Here is a 23,336-nt window from a genome sequence, read left to right on the forward strand (position 1 = left end):
AAGAACTGTTATTATTATTTCCCTACTCATCTTGAGTTTCAACTCCTTATAAAGCATTTTGATCTATCCTTTCCAGACCAAAAATCATTCTCCTTAGCATAGAGAAAAAGAAAAGACATAAGCAAAATGAGAATTGGGTTCTTCTGTCTTCTCTCCATCATCAGTCCCATCCATCCTAAGAAGTGGTCCTATGCTTTCTTTCATCTGCCTCTCTTTCAGCCACCTCTACCCGGGCCAAGTGTCCTTCACCTTCGCCTCCCTGATGCAGGTGTATTTCAAAGAGGCCAATGTGAAGCAGGTGGATGTCCCAACCTAGAGTGGGACCTTTGGGATCCTTACTGCCCATATCCCCACCCTGCAGGTGCTGAATCCTGGCATGGTGATTGTGCACTCCGAGGATGGGACCACCAACAAGTGTTTTATGAGCAATGATTCCGTCACAGTGAATGCCAATTCCTCAGTGCAGCTACTGGCAGAAGAAGCCCATGGCTCTGGACATGCTGGGCCTGGTGGCCCCAGATCCAGTCTCGAAAAGGCAAACTCAGAGATGTTGGAGGCATCAGATGAGGCAGCCCAAGTCAAGGTTCAGATCCAGATAGAAGCCAATGAAGCTATCATGAAAGAGCTGGAAACCATGAGCTGGGAAGCAGAACCACTGGAGGCATCCAGAGATGATGTGACATTTCTGCTCCATAGCAATCACCCTGAGTTGAAGAGACCAGGAAATGCCCAGGAAGGAAGAGGATGCCTACACCCCAATCTCCTTTCCTGCCTACTCCCCTCCCCCAGATTAAAAACCACAAGATAGTTTTAAAGGCCCTTTTCATTGTCCTTATCCTTCCTCATCCTGGCTTCTCACTCCACAACTCAACTTAAACTCATCTCTTGAAGGTTAAGAACCATCTGTTGGTACAATGCAGGGAGAATGTGTGTACTCCATTAGTACCCATATGATAGATTTAGAGGAAGGCACCTAGCTTGTTGGATGGACCCCTCTGGAGGTTTTATGAGAGGACATAGAAAAGAATATCTCACGATGAGGAGGAGGATTCACAATTGACACCTCTGGAGAAATCAAAGACTGAAAATACCCTAAGCAAAATCCTTTTGAATAAGATGTATTCTTCCTGAGTCATATGCCAGCTATCTATCTCATTCCCCCAATTCCCAATGAAATCTTACATTACTCCCTGCATTGGGATCTCTAGTTCATCTTGTTTGTTACTAATATTTTGTATATTTTCACAGAGACATTTGAAACCATGAGTTTTTACTGCTAGCTATATTCTTGAACTTTTGTCTCCCATCATTTTCCCAAGTGCTTCTACTCTTCCAACATTGTAGCCACTCTATATGGAATCTAGCCTGATGGATTTCATAGTATTCCTCTCCCTACCCCATCTTGTTCAGTTTGAGTCCCTTTTGTTTGGGTTAGGAAGACTCCAGCCAAATACATTCTTACCATCCTTGCAAGTAAGGTGCATTCACTACCTGACCAGGCACTTACTGTTCTTATATTTTAATTCATAGTCTAGAAATTCAAATTCCATTTTCAGATACCATCTCTTAATTTGATTTTCACATCTAACTTTTCAACACAAACGTCTTCCACTAGACCAAGTTCTCAATAGGAAGAACTATTGATAGAAACTAGGAGTAAATACCCCTACTGAAGAAATGTCAGCATGACTTTAGCTGCATCTGGTTTGTGATGACAATACCTAAAAAGAGCCAGGAAACCTGCACTGACATGCTTATGGCTTCCCAGCAGGAGTGTCCCCTTTTCTATCAAGGAAAATGCCTATTCTAGCCTGACTTGCAAAGACATGAGGTTGCTTCTTAAAGGCTAGTTCAGAGTGGCCAAGCATCATCAGCATACCTTTCTGCTTCCCCACAAAGATGGATGGCAATGGTTTAAATTAATGAGTTAAGGAAGAGGTGGGGCTGTGGTAAAAAGTAGCATTGGCTACTTTGGTGGCCAGAATTATATGATTTGGTGGCCAGAAATGTGGAAACATTTGCCAAATCTATTTAAAAGAGCATCCCCCTGGACTCGGAACTACTTAAACTAGGTGCTGCAGAGGGAAAGAGAAAGAAATGATACAGATTTGTGTCTCCTTAGGACAATCCCAGTGATGACAAAGTCAGGGCAGCCTAGAAGCAATTTTACCTTGGGTGAAATATATGCTACTGATTTAACTGAAAACTGGCCAAGAAGGGTCCAGTCCTTAGAGCATATGCATAATCTTGGAGGTCCACCCTTAGTATGCCCACGTCCTCTATCTGCTGCCAAACCAATATGTGAAATTTGGGGGGTCATTTTTCAGCCTTTTGTGATTATGTGACAATGAAAAGCTTCTGATTAGTTGAGGGACGGAAACTACTAATGACTCAGCAAGAAGTTGAGCCAGAACTGAGTGTGTATACAAAAGAATTGGGACAACTTTTGCTTGCTCTCTTTCCTGCGGCTTTCAAATAAAGAGAATAATTTCCAGCTGCCAGGTGGGACACCCCCCTCCTTCACCAGTCACCGTCTCTTTTGTGCTCATGCCTTTCCAATTGTAAGTGCATAAATATGTGAATAAGGAAACGAACAGGTTATGACCTTGTGAGCTTCAAAAGGTTGGAAGCACCATCAGAGATTGCCGGATTCAGTAAGGAACCAGCCCCAAAACTTGCTTGATTCTGTCAAACAGTAGGTTGATCTGGCAAGTGAGTCACCACAGTCTTCAAAGAGTCAGATCAGAGGAGTCCCTAATCTTATGGCAGACTGGGGGTAGGGGAGAACTCCTAGAAGGGTGAAAAGGACTTCATGGCCCAGAATCAGGAGGTAATTTTTGGCCAAGTGTTCCCTGTGTTTCAATCCCTTTGTGCTCTAAATTTGAGCCTATACCCTCCAGGGGCTGAGTATATGAGTAAACAGATGTGTTTGTAACAAGTCTTTTTGTTTGTTTGTTTGTAACACACATTTTTCTTGTCAGAAAAAATATTTTCGACAGCTGATATCAGTTGGTTATCAGTGATATCAACTAGTTAATATTATCACTGATACTATTTGATATCAATGATATCAACTGATTATTGCTAATATTGGTTAATGTTGAAGAGATATCAACTGGTCAGTTGATATCTGGAGTAGCACACCAGACAGGAGTTTATAAGTGACAGTATTAGAAGCCTACCTTTCAAAATTATCCCTTAGAATCGTTAATGGACATGTGTTTAGCCACCTCTGGAAACTTCAACCTGCCAGTGCCAATAGGGATTGTAAGAGTGAGCCCCAAGTGATGCTGTACTGCTATCCCTTAAAGTGTAAAGTGCACCTGAGAATCACTGAGAATTAGCCCAATCTGCTTTTTGTCTCAGGGCATGAGGCTTAGGTGAGTTCAAAAAATGAAATATCAAGTCAACCTCATGAAAGTCATTGGGGGAAATAAATAAATAAATAAATCCCTGAAGGTAGGCTCAGAGAATGGCATGTCACTCCAGTTTTTCTGACTCTTTCCTATTTTCTCTTAATTCCCAATAGTTCCTATAACTTCCCAATACTCCTAATCCTATGGCAGAATGGTTTTAGGGAGCCAGAGGCTCTGGTGGGGTCATGTAAGAATTCCTAAACTCCAACAAATGGGAGTGATGATAAAGCGAAATTTCTTTCTGGTGGTTGGGCAAAGCTTCAAGCATGGGACTAGGATATCAGAAGACTTGGATTTCTGTCAAGCTTCTGCCACTGATCTCCATCTAACATTAGACAAGTCTCAGTTTCCTCATCTGTAAAGTGAGAATTGGACCAGATGACCTTTGAGGTCCCTTCCAACTCTGATATTCAATGAGCTAACAAGGAGAATTTATGAAGATGGCTCTACTGGTTGACTTTGTAAAGGACCAATGGCTCCCTCACTTTCATTCAGCTCAGCTTGTCAAAAACAAATTTAAATCTTAAGATTCAGTAACAACTTATAATTACTTTCCTAATCTTCTGGGAGGTTGATACTTAATCCTGATTAGAACATAAAGCGGTTTGTTGTTTTGCTGTTCAAGTATTTTACATTTCATCTTGGTTATTTATGTATTGTGCAAATAATTGATAATACATGCTTGCTGGTAAAGCAAACAGGCATGGACCATTCTTCTTGTCAGTAGCTCCTCTCATTGAGGCAGAAGATTCTGCTGGTGTAGCTTACTCCACTCATGGGACCCAGGATCTCAACCTTCTGGAACTCACAAGGTTGCATCCCAAGATCAGGAAAGAACAAACACAGAATCAGAAAAAGAAGCCAGGGGCTAAGGTGTAAGCTTGCCTGATTGAATCCACCTGGGTGAAGTCATTATCATGGTAGATTCATGTGAAGCAAGGGTGAGGAACCTGTGGCTTTGAGGCCACATGTGGTCCTCGAGGTTCTCAAGAGCAGCTCTTTGATGGAATCCAAACTTCACAGAGCAAATCCCTAAAGTCTTAAGCTATGTGATGCTATCAGGAGAGTCAGAGGAAGAGTCACTCATAAGGTGCTGCTTCTTCTTTTTAAGGTTTCAGCACTCCACACTGCTGCAACCTTCATAGGGCAGGAAGAGGACCAAGGGACCTGTCAGAGTTTGCCACATTGTACTAAAACACCAAATCCTTTCAGGATTAGTTCACCACCTGGCTGCTGGCAGCCAAAGAATATGTCATCTCTGACGTGACCAAATGCTGAGTCACTTATGTCACTGGAGCCCCTGGAAATTTCTTATAAAAGACCTGGGCAGACACTCCCTAGGAAGGGGTCTATACGCCAGATTAATTGTCCACTACATAGATATTTGTTGAATTAAATTGCTTGTTGAGTCCAAGGCAGAATAAGTCCAGATGATGTAATACTTGTCCTACCAATCTCATCAGTAGAGAAGTGCTTTATCAATTGAAGCACTAGGGAGATGGGGGCCCTTAGGTGCCACAAGCCCACAAAGCACCACCTTCTTTCACAGAGAAGGATACAGTGACTTGGAGAGGTACCATGATTTGCCCACAGTCACAGGAGGAATGGACCTCAACCCCAGGAAATTGCCAGTTTTCTAACCTGGGGATTTTTCCTTGTGATTGTTGCTACCCCAGGAAACTTTTCTCACCTAATAGCATCTGAGCCACTAATTGTAAAGTGCTCTGAGCTTGAGGGAACAGAGATTCTACCTTTGGGTTACCAATCCAATTTTCAGCCTCTGAAACTCAGCAGCATTTTACAACCAATTCTCCATGACTTATTATCCAGTCATGGATTGATAGGGCCCCCTTTCCCCTGGGCCTCCTCCTTAGCCTGCCTTTGGGCCATTTTAGCCCTGCTCATTAGCACCCTGGCCAGAAAAAGATGCTGAAACTCATGCCAGACCCCTTGACTCATCATTAGCAGCTTTCCCGCCAAACTCATTCACTTGCCCTTCCCCACACATAGTTTCATTGTTTCTGGAATTCCTCCCCTGCCCCACAACCCCTTCACTCTCTTGCCAACCCATATCCCATGCCCCTAACCAAACCTTGGGCCAAATGCACCTTCTCTAGAAGGTCTTCTGCACTTTCCCTTTTCCCCAACATGGTCCTCACTTGGCTTTTTATTGTTACTGAACTTGATAGCTCTGGCTCTAAGTCATTCGCTTGTCATTGTCTCTATATCAAAGGGTGAACTTGTACTTGGAGTCATTTGTAGAAAAGTGGTTCAGTTAGGACGCAGGAGATGCTTGAATTCAGCATGGTGTTGAGGAAGGAGTGCTGGGCTTGGAGTCAGATGAGATCTGGGAAAATATTTATTAAGTAACTAGCAAACATTTATTCTATACTGGGCCAGGGGCTAACAATACAGAGGTAGAAATAAAGCAGGTCCTGCCTTCGAGGGGCTTACATTCTACTGGGACAATATTGCAGGAGCCCTGAACTCAGCAGACCTTAAAGTTTTAACCTCTCTGAGCCTCAGTTTTCTCACCTGGAAAATGGGCATAATAATATAAGCCTTTTTTCTTATGAGGTTGATGTGGAGAAAGTAATCCAAATCCAATGAACATTTATTAAATGCCTATTATGTGACAGGCACTGTGCTTAGCACTGGGAATACCATTAATAAAAAAAAAAATAGTTCATGCTCTTGGGGGAACTAAAGGAGGAAACAACACACAAAAGGAGGCAGGAAAGGGGAGAAGGTCAGGAGGTGCTGGGGGCATCTTGTTCTAAGTAATTAAAATCAGGTAGCATGGCAGACACAAAGCAGAGTGAGCTAAATCCATTTTCTGCCTTCTACAAAGGAAGGCATCAGAAGGAGTTTGGTATTCTGCCTCCAAGAACCCTCCAATCATAGGAGAGAGGAGAATGTGGGACATTCTTATGTCCCCATGTAGACAGGGGCTCCCAAAGCAGGCAGTAGCCCACATACATTGTTGAAGGTCTCATCAGAAAGCTCTTGAAGGAACTGAGCCCTGTGTGGCAGCCCTGCCCCCACCTGAGTAGCTGATCTTAATCTCACACTGAATAGTAGCCCTGCCCCCGCCTAAAGCCCCTGAGGCTTTGGAGCAGCTCATCTGAATCTCAGCCCCCAGTGCTGGCTTGGCAGAACTGGAGGCAAGATGGTTGTGGAGAGGAAACTCAGAAGTCAAGTAACTAGCTGGGAAAATGCCCAAAAAGGGGGAAAAAAATAAGACCATAGAAGGTTACTTTCTTGGGGAACAGGTGTCTCCCCCAATCCTTTTGGATGAGGAAGAACAAGGTACACTGTCAGAGGAAATCAAGGCCTCTGCCTCCAGGGCCTCCAAAGGGAACTTAAACTGGGTTCAGGCAATAGAAGAGCTTAAAAAACAAGTTAGCAGCTTACTAAAGGAGAACCAAAAAAATGCTGAGGAAAATAACAGCTTTAAAAAGAGGTTAACTCAGTTGGAAAAAGAGGTCCAAAAAGCCAATGAGGCTTTTAAAAATCAGAATTAGCCAAATGGAGGAGAAGGTCCAAAAGCTGACTGAACAAAATAATTTGTTGAAAGAGAGAATTCAGTTCATGGAAATGAATGACTATGAGTTAAACCAAGCAGTTAGTGAACAAAACCAAAAAATTGAAAAAATAGAAGATAATGTGAAACATCTCATTGGAAAAACAACTGACCTGGAAAATAGATCCAGGAGAAACAATTTAAAAAATATGGGACTACCTGAAAGCCATGATCAAAAAAAGAGCCTAGACATTATCTTCCATGAAATTATCAAGGAAAACTGCCCTGATGTTCTAGAATCAGAGGGCAAAATAAATATTGAAAGAATCCACCAATCACCTCCTGAAAGAGACCCAAACAGAGAAACTCCTAAGAATATTGTGGCCAAATTTCAGAGGTCCCAGATCAAGGAGAAAATACTGCAAGCAGCTAGAAAGAAACAATTTAAGTATTGTGGAAATACAATCAAGATAATATAGGATCTGGCAGCTTCAACATTAAGGGATAGAAGGGCTTGGAATGGGCTATTTCATAGTTCAAAGGAACTGGGATTGAATCCAAGAATCACCTACCCAGCAAATCTGAGTATAATACTTCAAGGGAATAAATGGTCATTCAATGATATAGAGGACTTTCAATCATTCATATTGAGGAGAAGACCAGATCTGTATAGAAAATTTGATGTTACAGTACAAGAATCAAGAGAAGCACGAAAAGGTAAACGGGAAAGAAAATTCATAAAAGACTAAAGATGAACTGTTTGCATTACTACATGGAAAGAAAATATTTATAACTCTTGAATCTTTTCTCAGTATTTGGGTAGATGGAGAGATTGTACATACACACACACATGCACATATATAGATAGAGAGTACAGGGTGTGTTGAATCAGAAGAGATGATATCCACACGCAAAAAAAATAAAATTAAATTAAGGGATGAAGGAGGAAAACACTGGGAAGAGAAAGGGAGAAGTGAAATGGGGCAGGCTATAACTCATAAAAGAGACAAGAAAAATCTTGTTCAATGGAGGAGAAAAGGGAGAAGGGGAGAGGAGAAAAATGAAGCTACTCTCTCCACATGTGGCTGAAAGAGGGAATAACATGCTCACTAAATTTGATATGAAAATTTATATCACACCACAGAAAAGTAGGAGAGGAGGCAACAAGTGGAGCAAAGGGAATGTTAGAAGGGAGGGCAAATGGGAGAAGGGAGTCACTAGAAATAAACACTTTTAAGAAGGGACAAGGTGAATTGGGGGGAGAAAAGAATAAGGGAGGATAGAATAGGACAGAGGGCAATATAATTAGTATTGCACAATATGATTATTATGGAAGTCTTTTGCAAAACAACACATATTTAGTCTGTATTGAATTGCTTGCCTTCTCAGTGGGACTGGCGGCAAGGGAGAGAGAGAAGTTGGAATTCAAAGTGTTAGCAACAAATGTTGAGAATTTTTATTGCATATAATCAGGAAATAAGAAATACAGGGAATGGGGTATAGAAATTTATCTTTCCCTACAATAGAAGAAAGAAGATGGGGATAAGGGAAGGGTGGGGTGTGATAGAAGGGAGGGTGCATTGAGGGAAGGAGTAATCAGAATGCAAGATATTAAGAAGCAAGGAGAGGGGAGTGATGGGAAGAAAAATTGGACATGTTACAAAGTGAGGTAAAAGCAATTAGTATTAAAACAATTGACTGAATTAATTACTGAGAATATATCAATGACATCTTTAGTTTGGGGGAAAGAATTTTAGTCTAAATTTCCTAAAGGAAGATAACCTTGGGTAAAATTTGGCATTGATGGAAAAATTAAGGTTTTAATGGTAAATTTGATTTTATGATTGCTATTTAATCAGGAACTAGAACATGTACAGAAAGGCATGCAAGCCACTTAAGACTTGCCTCAAAAGATGTTCCTTAGCCAAAGTGAAATTACAATCATATAGTTATTGGAACTTGCAATTTTTAGATGCTTTGGGACTATTAAGTGACTGTTCTGCTGAGTCTAACTCCAGGTATGGATAGCAAGAAAGGCCATCTGAGCCTCCAATCCATGATGCCAGTAAGCCTGTGAGATGCTGGTATGAACTGCAAAAGATGATCTCATGGGAAGGGTGGGAGAGTGGCTGTTCAGCCTGGACTGAGGTAGGATTCTCTTGACTCAATTTCCCCACTGACACCTGTCAGACTTTAAGCCTGACTGAATGCAAGTGGACAATCTAATCCTGCCTGGAATTGACATGAAGTTGGGGACATATTGTATTCCTGCAATGTCCCTACTCTTGGTGGCAATTTCCTATAGTCAAAAGGTTTGTAAGTTTAAGATCAGAGCTAATAAATTATAGATTATTGGGAGGGGAACATCCGAGGTTAAGTCTAAAATTAAGCTATTGGGCATAGGACTTTAGACCAACAACAATAAGTTAGGGTTCTTCAATTCTTAGCAATACTGTGGAGACAATTAGGTCAAGAGCTTATGAAGGTAGCAACATAAATATTATTTGTATCTGTTGGTTAATGTATAAAAAAAAAATTCTTCTATGGTCCGTATTGTAAATGTTTTAAAAAGAAGTATCACCTGACCAAAAGTTGGTATTGTTTTATCTGTTATAAACTGTGTTAAAAATGAAAAATAAAATAAAAAAAGAAAAAGTGGGTTCATAGTGGTTCAGCTTTGTATAGCGCTTTAAGGGTTATGGAGATAGCAGCCTTCCTTAAAACTAGCCTATGAGGCAGCAGGTTCTAGTAGGATTGTCCTCATTTTACAGATGAGGACGATGTGCCCACACACCCAAGATTCCACACAGCAAGCATCAAAATCAGTATTCGAACTCATGACTCTTCTGACTCCAAGTTCAACGTTCCTTCCACAACACTCCATTGAAAACAAACTTCTTCCACTTTGCAATTTGTAACCTTAACCTTGGATAACAGAGAGGTAACTGTCGTTTTCCAAGACATTTTGGAATCATCAGTACAAATTCTCTCCACAATGCCTCTTTGTGCAGCCCCCTAAAGCATTGGTTGGGGTGGGGGGTGTGGAGCGGCTCCAGCATGAAGGGACCTCGGTCAGCAGAGTTCTGCAGAGCACCTGGCCAAGGACTGCATTATGCACATGATTCAGTAAGCGGTCGTAAATAATAATAATCCCAAAGATACGTTGCTGTTCTAAGGAGCAGGAGAGCCAGAGCTGTTTTATTTATTTATTTTTCCGTCTGAGTATTCAGGATGAAAATACCAGATGTGGGCTAGGTAACCAAGGATAATAACAGCTCCATTTCACAGCTGGATTCCACGCTCACCTTTTCCTCTGCTGCCTCTACCACCGAAGTCAACTGTTATGTTGGGATGCGGAGGGAAGAAGGAGGTGGAAGAGGAATTATGTCTGCATTTAATGCTTTTTGAGGGGGGAAAAAAATCCATTAAGTAGGCTGCTGCCTTGGCGGTGCTGTCGCAGTCGGGCAGAGCGAAGGTAATTCCCCCGCGCCCTTTATTGCCTCAGCCTCGGTGGGAATGACACGAGAGCCCAGTGCTTTACGAGCAGTTGGAACTACTTGGAAGAGAGGACCCGCTGTAAATAAGTGGTGTGTTTTATATTATGGGCAGGACAATTTATGACCAACCACGGCCTTCTGCAGACAGCCATTTAACCGGTAAGGAAAATGACCTAACACTTAAGAAATTTGGAAGCCACAAAACAACGTGTGTGTATGTGTGTGTGAGAGAGAGCAAGGGAGAGAGAGAGAAGAGACTCGAAGTCCTGCCTCCAGCCACCTGATATATAGTGCGTGTAAAACCAGGAAAGGCTACTTTAAATATGTTTGCTATAAAAATGAAATGAATTGAAATAAAATACTCCCTCCAACCCCCTCACACCCCAAGCTCTCCTTGTATTGCCTACTGAAGCTGGGGCAGCTTCTATAGTCTGCTTCAGTTATTTTGTCATTATCATCATAGAAATCTAGAACTGGAAAAGGACCACCCCCCATTTTACAGAGTAGGGAACTGAGGCATGGAAAGGTTAAGTGACTTGCTCAAGGTCACATAGTTTAATGGGTGGCAGAGCAGGGTCCAGAACCTAGGCTTTTTGAATACATTTTCCTCCATTCCCACATAAAGTTATGCTAAACCAGGGGTGGGGGACCTGTAGTCTCAATGCCACATGTGGCCTTCTAGGTCTTCTAGTGCAGTCTTTTGATTGAGTCCAAGTTTTACAAAACAAGTCCTTTTATTAAGATTTGTTCTGTTTAGTTCAGATTCAGTCAAACGGTTGCACTTGAGGACCTAGAGGGCCACATGTGGCCTCCAGGCCACAGGTTCCCCACCTCTGTGCTAAACTAACCTTATTTCTTCTTTTTTTCCCTTTTTTTTTTGACAGGGTAGATTGGAAGAATGTCATAGACGTATTACATCTTGACTTCAGCAAGCCATAGGACAGTCTTATAATGCTCTTGTGGGCAGGAAGGAAAAAATGTTAGATTATTCACAAATGGCTAAACAATTCATACTCAAAAAATGCTGCTTAATGGATCAGTGTTAGCCTGAAGGAAGGTCTGGGTATGCTACGAGGTTGTCTTCAGCTGTGCCCTATTCTTATTTTTTGAATCAGATCAGTGGATAACAACAGCAATATGTTGTTGCCTAGCTTTTCAAATCAGCAGATCACACAAAGCAAAGGGGGAGCTAAAACAATGAATGGTAGCATTAGAATTCTGCTGGAATGATGGCCTAAAACTAACAGCAGAGATCATCCTGGGATTAAATAAATCAGTTGCCTAAGTATGGACTGAGGAAGACCTAATTTGGCAGAGATTCATATGAAAAAGGTCCAAGTGTTTTCGTAGTCCACAGTCTCATTGTGAGCCAATAATTTTGTGTGACTGTTGAAAAAGTTAATGTGGCACTTAATGCATTAATAAAGAATAATTTCTAGAACAAGGGAGGCACCACTGTGCATGGCCCACATTAGAACACACCTGCAATAATATTTTCATTTTTAAAAGGGACATTAAGAATTGTGATGTGTCCAGAGGAGAACATCCAGGATGGTAAATGTTGTAAAGTACTTACAACATAAGGAATGAGAAAAGGAAGATGGAATGTTTACTCTGGAGAGCTTCTTCCCCCAAGTTTAATGTAAGCTCCTTTAGGATAGGGACAGTTTATTTTGGTTTTTATATTATTAGGGTCTAGAATATCATCTTGCACATAATAGGAGCTTCATGAAATATCTGCTAAATTTAACTGTGTAGACAGAGGAGGGTTGCCTTCACGTATCTGAAGAGCTATCATTTGAAAAAGGGATAATTTAGTCAATGCAGTTTCAGTGATATAACCAGCATCCAGTGGGTTAGTAGAAGCCTCAGGTTAGTGGATTGTCCATAGGTGAAAATCCTTCCATCCTCATTGGTGGAAATGCTTAAATGAATGTGTCAAAGTAAGGAGAAGTAAGGCATGGGTCTTGATCTGAGATACTCAGAATGAGCAAAGCTGAAAAATGCAAAATGACCGAGACAAGGGAAAGCATGTCTTGCTCCATAATCACTTCATTGGAGAGAGACAGTATAGCATCCAAAGACCTGGGTTCACCCACCCCTGAATAGCTATGTGACTTTATGAAGGTCAAGTTAAGTCTCTGGTTCTTCGATTTTGTAATTAGTACAACAAGAATGTTTTAATTTGTACTACCTACCCTATAGAGTAGGGTAGAAGGAAAGTGTTAGGAAACATGAAGTACTCTAGAAATGTGAGTCCCTCTCCTCTTGTTTGATAGGCATAACTACTTGAATCCCTTGAATGAACAGGGTGTCACCAAGTACAGCTCTTCCTATAAGATGGAGTAACAGAGGGCAGACACTTACTATGAACCATACCACTAAATTCTAAATCTGCTGGGTCTTACTAGCTGCCTCCACTCCAACAGGGCCCTACCACTATGCCATCCAGATTCTCCAACCACTGGGGAAAGGAAGAGAAGTGAACCATGTAATAAGAGCATTTAACAAGCACCTACTATGTACAAAGCAAGACAGCTAAATGGCTCCAGTGCTCAGAGCACTGGAACTGGTCAGGAAGACCTGAATTCAAGTCTAGCCTCAGGGCACTTACTCTGGGCAAGTGTCCCTAGACAAGTCACTTAATGTCCACTTGCCTTAATCTACTGGAGAAGGAAATGGCAAACCACTCCAATATCTTTGCCTTGAAAACTTAAGTAAGGACAGTACGGTGCACAGGGTCACAAAGAGTTGGACAAGATTAAACAACTGATCAACAAAAGTACCAGGCACCATGCTAAGAGCTTTACAAATATTTCATTTGATCTCACAACAACCCTGGGAAGGAATGCTATTATTATTCCCATTTTACATTTGAGGAAACCAAAGCAGATGAGGTTAAGTGACTTGCCCAGGACCACAGAGCTAGGAAGTATCTGAGGCCAGATTTGAATTCAGGTCATCCTGTCTCTAGATCCAGCTCTTTACCCACTGGGTCACCCAGCTGTCTGACCTGCCAAAGGTATCCAAAAGACCTCTAGGCCTTGCAATTCATCCTTCAGCTATACCCTTAGGACTACGAGGCTTCTCCATCTTTCCTGCAACTAACCCCTCCTACATGTGAACATCTCCCCCATTATTTTGAAGGTTCCTTGAGAGCAAGGACTATATTGTTTTTCTATTTGTATTCTCGGTGCTTAGCACAGTTCTTGGCACATAGTAGCTACTTAATAAATACTTTTTAATTCATTCCTTCATTCATACATTTATTCATTCATCAGTGTTGTTCTCAAATCCCCAACTAGACTGTAAGTTCCAGTAGGGCAGGCATTACATCTTCAACTTGTCTGTAGCTAACACCACAGGAGCACAGGGCTGGGCACACACTAAGTACTCAGGCAACATTTGCTAATCGATTGACTAATTGCAAGAGTTAGTATTTGTGAAGCTCCCAGAGAGCATCTCACATGAAATCCACAGTATCTAAATACCAACTGTATTTGGCAAAGTGCCTGAAGCTGTATTTTATTCCTACCGCCTGCTATTATCTGTATTGATTTAAGAATTTGGAAATTCAATAAAACAGATTAAGCCGCCAAAAGAATGAACACCCAAAGCATCAACACAATTTACCAAGGAAAACAAAAAAAGATCACAATGGATGGATATTAGACACTAGGGCTACATAAATAGCTGTAGTAAAACAATCCTTGCCATCCTGCTCCATGAAGAAAAGTTGTTAAAGCATGCACAGGAATTAGAAGCTGTTTCTGTCTTTTGAATGCCAGGACACCCAGGGCTCATCGGTGCTGAGTTCTCCTCAATCTTCCTTAAATGCCTTTGAGAGAGGCCTTCCTCCCTTCTCAGGTGATGGAATCACTTCACAGGGCCCTTCTGGAAAGAATATTTCTGTACTTATTAGACATAGGGACTAGACTGGTGATTTCTCCTAAGGATAGAGTACTCAGTAAGGAATTTCCTGTGCTTGTATAAGTCAGCAGCACCTTCCCTGCTATTCTAGTTAACTCTAGAGCCCTAAGACATTAGATATTAAGTGACTAGCCCACAGCAGAGAGGATGTATCAGAAGCAAGACTTGAATCTGATGGCCCCAGCTCCTAGACCAATTTCTGTCCATCCTACACACTGCCTCTCCTCTAATGCAAGCCAGTGATGCTAATGGAGGAATTTTAGGTCACGTCATAGGGTCCAGCAGTACTGTCATTGGTCTTTTATCATTTGGTTGCGACCAACTCTTCAGGACCCATGGACCATATGACCCTGGGGACCATAATGTCCATGGTGGTTTCTTGGCAAAGATACTGGAGTAGTTTACCATTTTCTTCTTTGGTGGATTAAGGCAAACAAGGGTTAAGTGACCTGTCCAGGGTCTGGGCCAGATTTGAACTTGAGTGTTTCTGACTCCAGGCTCTATTTGCTGAGCCACTGGATGCCTGTAGCTGCTAGGCATACAAAGTAAAAGTGAGGATAGTCAGGGATTATGGTAGTAGCCCAGCGCTCTATCCACAGAGTCACCTAGCTGTCCTTAAAAGTTATAACATATAGGAGGCTGATTACTGTCTAAATTACTCTATCAACCAAGGGTAAGAAAATTAAAGCTAGCCCCACAGAAAGCCAACAGTGCCAAGGTGCTATCTCTAACAATCTTAGAGGTGTGAATGAAGCCAAGGAAGAGGGAGACAGAAGTCTTAAGGGATTGAATGCAGGCAGTTTTTGTTTTTTTTTTTCTGTCCCAACTAGTCACCACTGTTACCACTGTGAGGAAGGAGGATAACCATAGCCCTTGATTAGTATCTATAAAATCACAGAACTTCAGAAGGGATAAAGTCCTTTGGCAATGAATTCTAACACACATTTGGACAAGAAAACTCACTTCAACAGACCAGAAAAGTGATCACATTCAATCTTTATTTATTTTATTTTAAATTTATAGGATGACAAAAATTTCTATAACATAGTATAATTTTTTTAAAAACTACACACGAAACTGAAAATCTATTATGTAAATCTTGCTATTCCATTGACATATATAAGAATTTATATATAATATTTTTCTTTTTTTGTCTTTTTTCTGCCCTCTCCCCCATCCTAGAGATGGCTACACAAATAGGTAAATATTTATCAATTCTTTCTGTGGATGTGAATAGTGTCTTTCTTTATATGTCCCTCATAATTTCCGTATTTATAATAGTCAAAATGGCTTATTCACTCAAAATCGTTCTTAAAACAATATTGCTGTAAGAGAGCATTTTATACACCAGGAGTGAGGAACCTGCAGCCTCGAGGCCACATGTGGCCTTCTAGGTCCTTGGGTGAGGCCTTTTGACTGAGTTCAACTTTTACAGAACAAATCCATTTATTAAGGGGATTTGTTCTGTGAAGTTTAGATTCAGTCAAAAGGCTGCACTTGAGGACCTAGAGTGTCACATGTGGCCTTGAAGCCTCATGTTCCCCACCCCTGTTGTATACAATGTTCCTTGATTCTGCTCAATTCATTCATTATTTCATGCAAGTCTTTCCATGTTTTTCTAAGATCACTGAGCTCATCATTTCTTATAGCACATAACCATCCACAACTTGTTCAGCCATTCTCCAATTGATGGGCATCCCTGCAATTTCCAGTTGTTTGCTACCACAAAAAGAGCTGCTATAAACATTTGAGAATATACAGTATTTCCTTTAAGACAGGCAATGAGGGGGGAACTCACTCTACTTTGGGAATTATCAAAAAGACTTTCCTTCCATCAAGACTAAACTTGCTTCTTTTTGACTTCCCCCACTGTTACTAGCTCTCCACTTTGGGACCATAGTAGGTCTCTAGCTAGGCCCTGATTCACAGAAATAACAAATCCCATGAAGCAGCTGTGTATATTCAAATTTAAATTATTTAAAATTATATTTATATAAATTGTGGCAACTGGTTCTAACCCAATGGAAATATGTGGCATGAATTCTAACAATGCAGCCATTTCATGGGAATTCTTTATTTGCACCAATCAGGACCAGGCTATAATCCCTCTTCCACATGGTAACCCTTCAAAACTTGAAGATGTCCACCCCACCCCCATCCTAGTCTTCTGCAGGATAAACATTCTTATTTCCCTTAGGGTGAATTCATATTACATGAACTTCAGCTTCTTCACCACTATAGCTGCTCTCCTCCAGATGCTCTTCAGCTTATCAATGTTCTTCCTAAACCAGGATGCCTAGAACTGAACACATTACCCAGTACTTTAAACGTATCTAACCAGGGTAGAGTACAACAGAAAATCACCTCCTTATTGCCAAAAGCCAAGCCTTCTAACTGCATATTATGATCACATTACACTTACCTTCCCCCATGTTGCTTTGGGTTTTACTGGCTATTCTCCTTTCCCTCCCCTTCGCTGAGCCTTGAGCCTCTTGCACAGTGAAGCTCAGACACCATGGGGCCCCTGCCCCCTGCCTAAAGGCTCTCTTCTGGACCCTCCTGGCTTCAGAGTGATTATCAATAGTAACTGTTGCTGTTTCCCTCCCAACCTGAGGTCTTTCTTTTCTTTGCCTCATTAAAGGAGCCATGCCCTGGCTATTTCTTAAACAGGCCTATTCAATGAATGGGAGTTACCTCACCCTAAGTGAGTACCTGCATAGAACTTGGCCTAAAAGGGCCAAGGTCTCCCAGTGCATCCTGGGCCATTTCCCGAGGAATATCTGGTCACTATATTCAGATGGCTCTGGAGGAAAAGTGAGGCTGGTGACCTTGCACTGTCCTCCCTCACCCAAAACAAAGTCAAGTGCATCATTTCTCTGATGACATGGTCTTCTTTGGCATCCAAGGATGAACACAACAACCCACATGCTCTGAAATCTGGTGACACTTGGTGTTCCCCAGATACCCAATCTGTGTGATTTCACCTGCTGTCCCCTCTTGTCTGAGTACTCTCTTTCCTCGTCTCTGTCTCCTGGCTTTCTTAGTTTCCTTCAAGTCTCACCTAAAGTCCTACTTTCTTCAAAAAGTCTTTCTCACTCTTTAATCCTTGTGTCTTCTCTCTGTGATTATCTCCAATTTATTCTATATATAGCTTGCTTGTACATAGTTGTTTGTATGTGGTCTCCCCCATTAAACTGTGAACTCATTGATATCAGGACTATTTTTTACCTTTGTATTTCCAGTGCTTAGCACAGTGCCTGGCACACAGTAAGTGCTTAATAAATGCTTGGTGATTTGACTTGGCATTAATTTTTTGAATGCCATATGACACTCTTGGCTACTATTGAACTTTAAGTCTGCTAAAATCCCCAGATCTGTTTCAGACAGCTTTCTTATATCTCTCCCATGTATGACTTATAACTCATGTCCGAGATTCTCTCATGATGCAAAGGACCTGGGCATAATTTAGGGAATATTCTCTCCTTCTTGACTTATATGCCCCTACCCAGAAGATCTGCAAAAATATACGCAGCTTGAGGGGCGGAGCCAAGATGGCGGAGTAGAAAGACACACATACACATAGCTCCGAACCTACAACCCACAGAACGGCTAGAGGGGATCAACTCACGGTGAATTCTGCACCCAGAGGCCACGGAATATTGGAGCGAGGGAGATTTCTGTTCTGGAGAGACCTGCAAACCTCTCGCGGGGGGTCCTTCGCGCTGCGGACTGGGCGCCGGGACTGGGAGCTGAGTGCAGCCCTGCAGCGGCTGCAACACCGTGAGGAAAAGATCCGAGCGGGCTACGGGGACGGGATCTCCAGCGGCCACGCGGGTCTCTCCACCCACAGAGGGACCTGCAAACCTCTCGCAAAAGGTCTGTCGCGCTGCAAACGCGGAGCCCAGCCCAGACCTGCAGCGGCCGCGGCTCTGAGAGGTACAGATCCGAGCAGGCTTCAGGGATGGGATCTCCAGCGGCGGCACAAGCCCCTCCACCCACAGGTGACAGGGGTCGGTGAGAGAGTCTCTTTGGCGGGTCGAGAGGGGAGTGGGGTGCCCCCATGGCTCGGCCCCCCCGGGAGATAGAAACTGAGAGGCGGTTGCAGACAGGGGCTCTCCAAGCGGGTGGGAGACTGGATCCATTGTGGAAGGTCTGTACATAAACCCCCTGAGGGAACTGAGCCTGAGAGGCGGCCCTGTCCCGACCTGACCATCTGAACTTAATTCTCACACTGAATAGCAGCCCTGCCCCCGCCAAAAGCCCGAAGGCGGGAAGCAGCATTTGAATCCCAGTCCCCAAACGCTGGCTGGGAGGACCAGGAGGTGAGGTGGGTGTGAGGAGAATATTCAGAGGTCAAGTCACTGGCTGGGGAGAATGCCCAGAAAAAGGAAAAGAAATAAAACTATTGATGGCTACTTTCTTGGAGAACAGACATTTCCTCCCTTCCTTTCTGATGAGGAAGAACAATGCTTACCATCAGGCAAAGACACAGAAATCAAGGATTCTGTGTCCCAGCCCACCCAATGGGCTCAGGCCATGGAAGAGCTCAAAAAGAATTTTGAAAATCAAGTTAGAGAGGTGGAGGAAAAACTGGGAAGAGAAATGAGAGGGATGAAAGAGAAGCATGAAAAGCAGATCAGCTCCCTGCTAAAGGAGAACCAAAAAAATGTTGAAGAAATTAACACCTTGAAAACTAGCCTAACTCAATTGGCAAAAGAAGTTCAAAAGGCCAATGAGGAGAAGAATGCTTTCAAAAGCAGAATTAGCCAAATGGAAAAGGAGATTCAAAAGCTCACTGAAGAAAATAGTTCTTTCAAAACTAGAATGGCACAGATGGACACTAAGGACTTTATGAGAAAGACAGATATCACAGAACATAGCGAGAAGATTGGAAAAATGGAAGATAATGTGAAATATCTTATTGGAAAAACAACTGACCTGGAAAATAGATTCAGGAGAGACAATGTAAAAATTCTGGGACTACCTGAAAACCATGATCAAAAGAAGAGCCTAGACATCATCTTCCATGAAATTATCAAGGAAAACTGCCCTGAGATTCTAGAACCAGAGGGCAAAATAAATATTCAAGGAATCCACAGAACACCGCATGAAAGAGATCCAAAAAGAGAAACTCCTAGGAACATTGTGGCCAAATTCCAGAATTCCCAGGTGAAAGAGAAAATATTGCAAGCAGCTAGAAAGAAACAATTCAAGTATTGTGGAAATACAATCAGGATAACACAAGATCTAGCACCCTCTACATTAAGGGATCGAAGGGAATGGAATAGGATATTCCAGAAGTCAAAGGAACTAGGACTAAAACCAAGAATCACCTACCCAGCAAAACTGAGTATAATACTTCAGGAGAAAAAATGGTCTTTCAATGAAATGGAGGATTTTCAGGTTTTCTTGATGAAAAGACCAGAGCTGAAAAGAAAATTTGACTTTCAAACACAAGAATGAAGAGAACCATGAAAAGGTGAACAGCAAAGAGAAGTCATAAGGGACTTACTAAAGTTGAACTGTTTACATTCCTACATGGAAAGACAATATTTGTAACTCTTGAAACATTTCAGTATCTGGGTACTGGGAGGGAGTACACACACACACACATGCACACACGCACACATACATAGAGACAGAGTGCACAGAGTGAATTGAAGAGGATGGGATCATATCTTAAAAAAAAAATGAAATCAAGCAGTGAGAGAGAAATATTGGGAGGAGAAAGGGAGAAATTGAATGGGGCAAATTATCTCTCATAAAAGAGGCAAGCAAAGACTTATTAGTGGAGGGATAAAGAGGGGAGGTGAGAGAAAATCATGAGGTCTACTCTCATCACATTCCACGAAAGGAAAGAACAAAATGCACACTCATCTTGATAGGAAAATCTATCTCACAATACAGGAGAGTGGGGGACAAGGGCACAAGCAGGGTTGGGGGGAGGATAGAGGGGAGGGCATGGGGAGGAGAATGCAATCCAAGGTCGACACTCATGGGGAGGGAAAGGATCATAAGAGAATAGAAGTAATGGGGGACAGGATAGGATGGAGGGAAATATAGTTAGTCCTATACAACACAACTAGTATGGAAATCATTTGCAAAACTACACAGATTTGGCCTATATTGAATTGCTTGTCCTCCAAAGGGAAGGGGTGGAGAGGGAGGGAGCTAAAGAAGCTGGAACTCAAAGTGTTAGGATCAACTGTAATGTTCTTACCACTAGGAAATAAGAAATACAGGTTAAGGGGTTAAGAAAGCTATCTGGCCCTACAGGACAAAAGAGAAGACGGAGACAAGGGCAGAGAGGGAGGATAGAAGAGAGAGCAGATTGGTCACAGGGGCAATTAGAATGCTTGGGTTTGGGGGGGAGGGGATAAAAGGGGAGAAAATTTGTAACCCAAAACTTTGTGAAAATAAATGTTAAAAGTTAAATAAAAAAAAAATATACGCAGCTTGACAAACTTGAGAAACACACAGTTCATAATAGTAGAAGAGGAAGTTGTATTAAAAGAAGAAAAAATAAAACAAACATTTCTAAGCCATACCTCAAGAGCTATTTGTATATGACTGTCCTCAATGGTAGAGACTTACTAGTCCATGCTTCACCTATGTGAGAGGAGTTGGTAAGAGATTGAGAGAAGAGGAATCCTGGTCTTTTGGCTTCTAGGAGACATGAAATTCCAGTTTCTTTTCTTCTGAAGGGAAAAAAAGATCCTGCAAAGAAACTGACATGTAGAGGAAACAGTAATCTTGATTATGTCTCCATCCTAGATGATTACACCACCAGACTTTGGAAAATTTTTCTAGTGAGATCTGGCATTGTTTTTTATCTTGATTGAGATAAGCTTGCTCCCAATGAAAGAACTCATTTCTTCTTCTGTATACATTCTCTGGTTTGGATAGATGGATTTATCTGATACTTGCTATGTGTACTCTTTGTGAAATTGGCAGTTGGTGGAAACAGATCCAAGTCCTGGATACATAGCTTGAGGCACTCCTTCCCTGTTAAGGTATAATGATCAGAAAGGAGTTCAGTTTGAACCTGAAAATTATTTCCCCCTAGACTAACAATGTTTAGGGGTGGGAGTATGGATAGATATAATTCTAGCTCAGTATCTTTTCTCTGAAGAGACCATAGTGGCTAGCGTCTGGCCCTAATCTCCTGCTCCTTTCCCAGTAAGAATCAAAGTCTCTCTTCGAGAAACGTGGACAGAGGAGGCTCTAGAGATATCCATTCATGCCTTCTTGAAAGTTACATTTACACAGACACAGACCCATGTGAATGCACATAAGCTACATAGAAAAAACACATACATAATGGAGTCTCTTACCCTGAATGAGGAACTGTTAAGTCCATAGAATTTACAGTCCTGATTATGAAATTCTTCTCTCTCCTACTCCCAGGAGGTTTTGGCAGGTGTATTTCCTCCTTCAATTCCTCTTTAGCACTTGCTCTCAAAGTTCTCTGGGGCTCCCAGGAGATGCTATCTCCCTACCGGAGTATTATCTCCCTACAGATGCTATCAAGTAATACCATCCTATAGTTGTTCTGCCCCCACTGTCCACAATGGGGGGTTGCCTCCAGGGTTTTTCCTATGTGGCAGCATAGTTTTGGTGATGCAGTTCCAAACTAAAGACTTTGGTTCACTAAAGCTATTCCTGTGCCACCATTCCTTCCTACCCCTGCATGCATTAAAGGGAACAACTCTGTTGTGTTTCAACTTCAAGACATATCCTTTCTTCAACTCTAGGTTCAGGTATGGTGACTACAGATCTTGATTTCTTTTCTCTTAGGTCTTATAAAGTATGGGGAGGGAGGAAGGAAGGAAGGAAGGAAGGAAGGAAGGAAGGAAGGAAGGAAGGAAGGAAGGAAGGAAGGAAGGAAGGAAAGGTATCATCACCTATCTTTTGATAATAGATGAAATATATTCTCATATGAGGTGCCCAGTCATGACACAATGAAAAGGGAGATGAGATCTCTGGAGGACATCTCTCGACCTATTAAAAAAAAGTACGCATTATAGAATTTAGAGCTGTAAGTAGCCTTATAATATATTTAGTCTAACCCTTATTTCACAAAGGTATAAAGTGATTTGCCAAAGGTCATAAGGTAATAAGAACATGAATACATCCTGGAAACCTCTTGATCCTTCAAGATCACTTCAGCCCCAGAACTCATACCTTAGAAATACTCTTTGGCCTCTCTGATTGGGCGACTCTTTCTAGAAACTCCATTTAAGGAAGATTCTTGTCCAGCTATGTCTTCATGTCTTCATTTCTCACCAGGATACATTCTGGACTTCTCTACTTTGTCTTCCCACATTCCCTTGCCAGGTGTCTTCATCCCCTCCTCCATTCTCCCACACTCTTACTTTTCAGATTTTTTTATGTGTTGCCTTTCCCTATTAGAATATAATTTTCTTGAGAGTAGGGGCTGTGTTTTTTCTTTGCTTGTACAATTATCCCTTCCACATTGTTACTTTCCCCCATCTTGGTTCTGATATATCGTAGGTCAGAATAAGAAATTAAATAGGAATTTGGAGAGAGTTTCGCAAAAGTGACACATGAAGTCCAGCAAATGATACAGAAAAAAATTTAGGCACTCAGAAATGCATGAAATATACGTATAGTATTGTATAATATCAACATATTTTACTTTTTAATACCATAATAATTCAGACTTCTCCTCTGGTATGAAGAGAGGGCCAAAAATTTTATGGGGATTTTCCAGATCACACCATGCCCTAACCCCTGAGATGTGGAAGGGATGACTAGATTTGTATTTCCACCTCTTATCACTAAGTCTGTCACATAGTTGGTACTTAATAATGGACTGATTGACAGAAAACCAGGATTTGAATCTAGGTCCTCCAACTTCAAATCCAATATTCTTTTGACTATAATATATTGCCTCACTAGGTTAACTAAGTGCCACCTATTTTCGAGGTTCATCTCAAGCCATGCCTT

At 41.8% G+C, this 23,336-nt stretch overlaps 1 pseudogene; it reads left to right on the top strand.

Moving 5' to 3' along the window:
* Positions 1-376: 376 nt before the first annotated feature.
* The window catches only part of LOC140507897 (interferon-induced protein with tetratricopeptide repeats 5-like), a 149,187-nt pseudogene continuing 126,227 nt past the window's right edge, over positions 377-23,336 (top strand).

The sequence above is a fragment of the Notamacropus eugenii genome, chromosome 5 (assembly GCF_028372415.1).
Source record: "Notamacropus eugenii isolate mMacEug1 chromosome 5, mMacEug1.pri_v2, whole genome shotgun sequence".
Taxonomy (NCBI): domain Eukaryota; kingdom Metazoa; phylum Chordata; class Mammalia; order Diprotodontia; family Macropodidae; genus Notamacropus; species Notamacropus eugenii.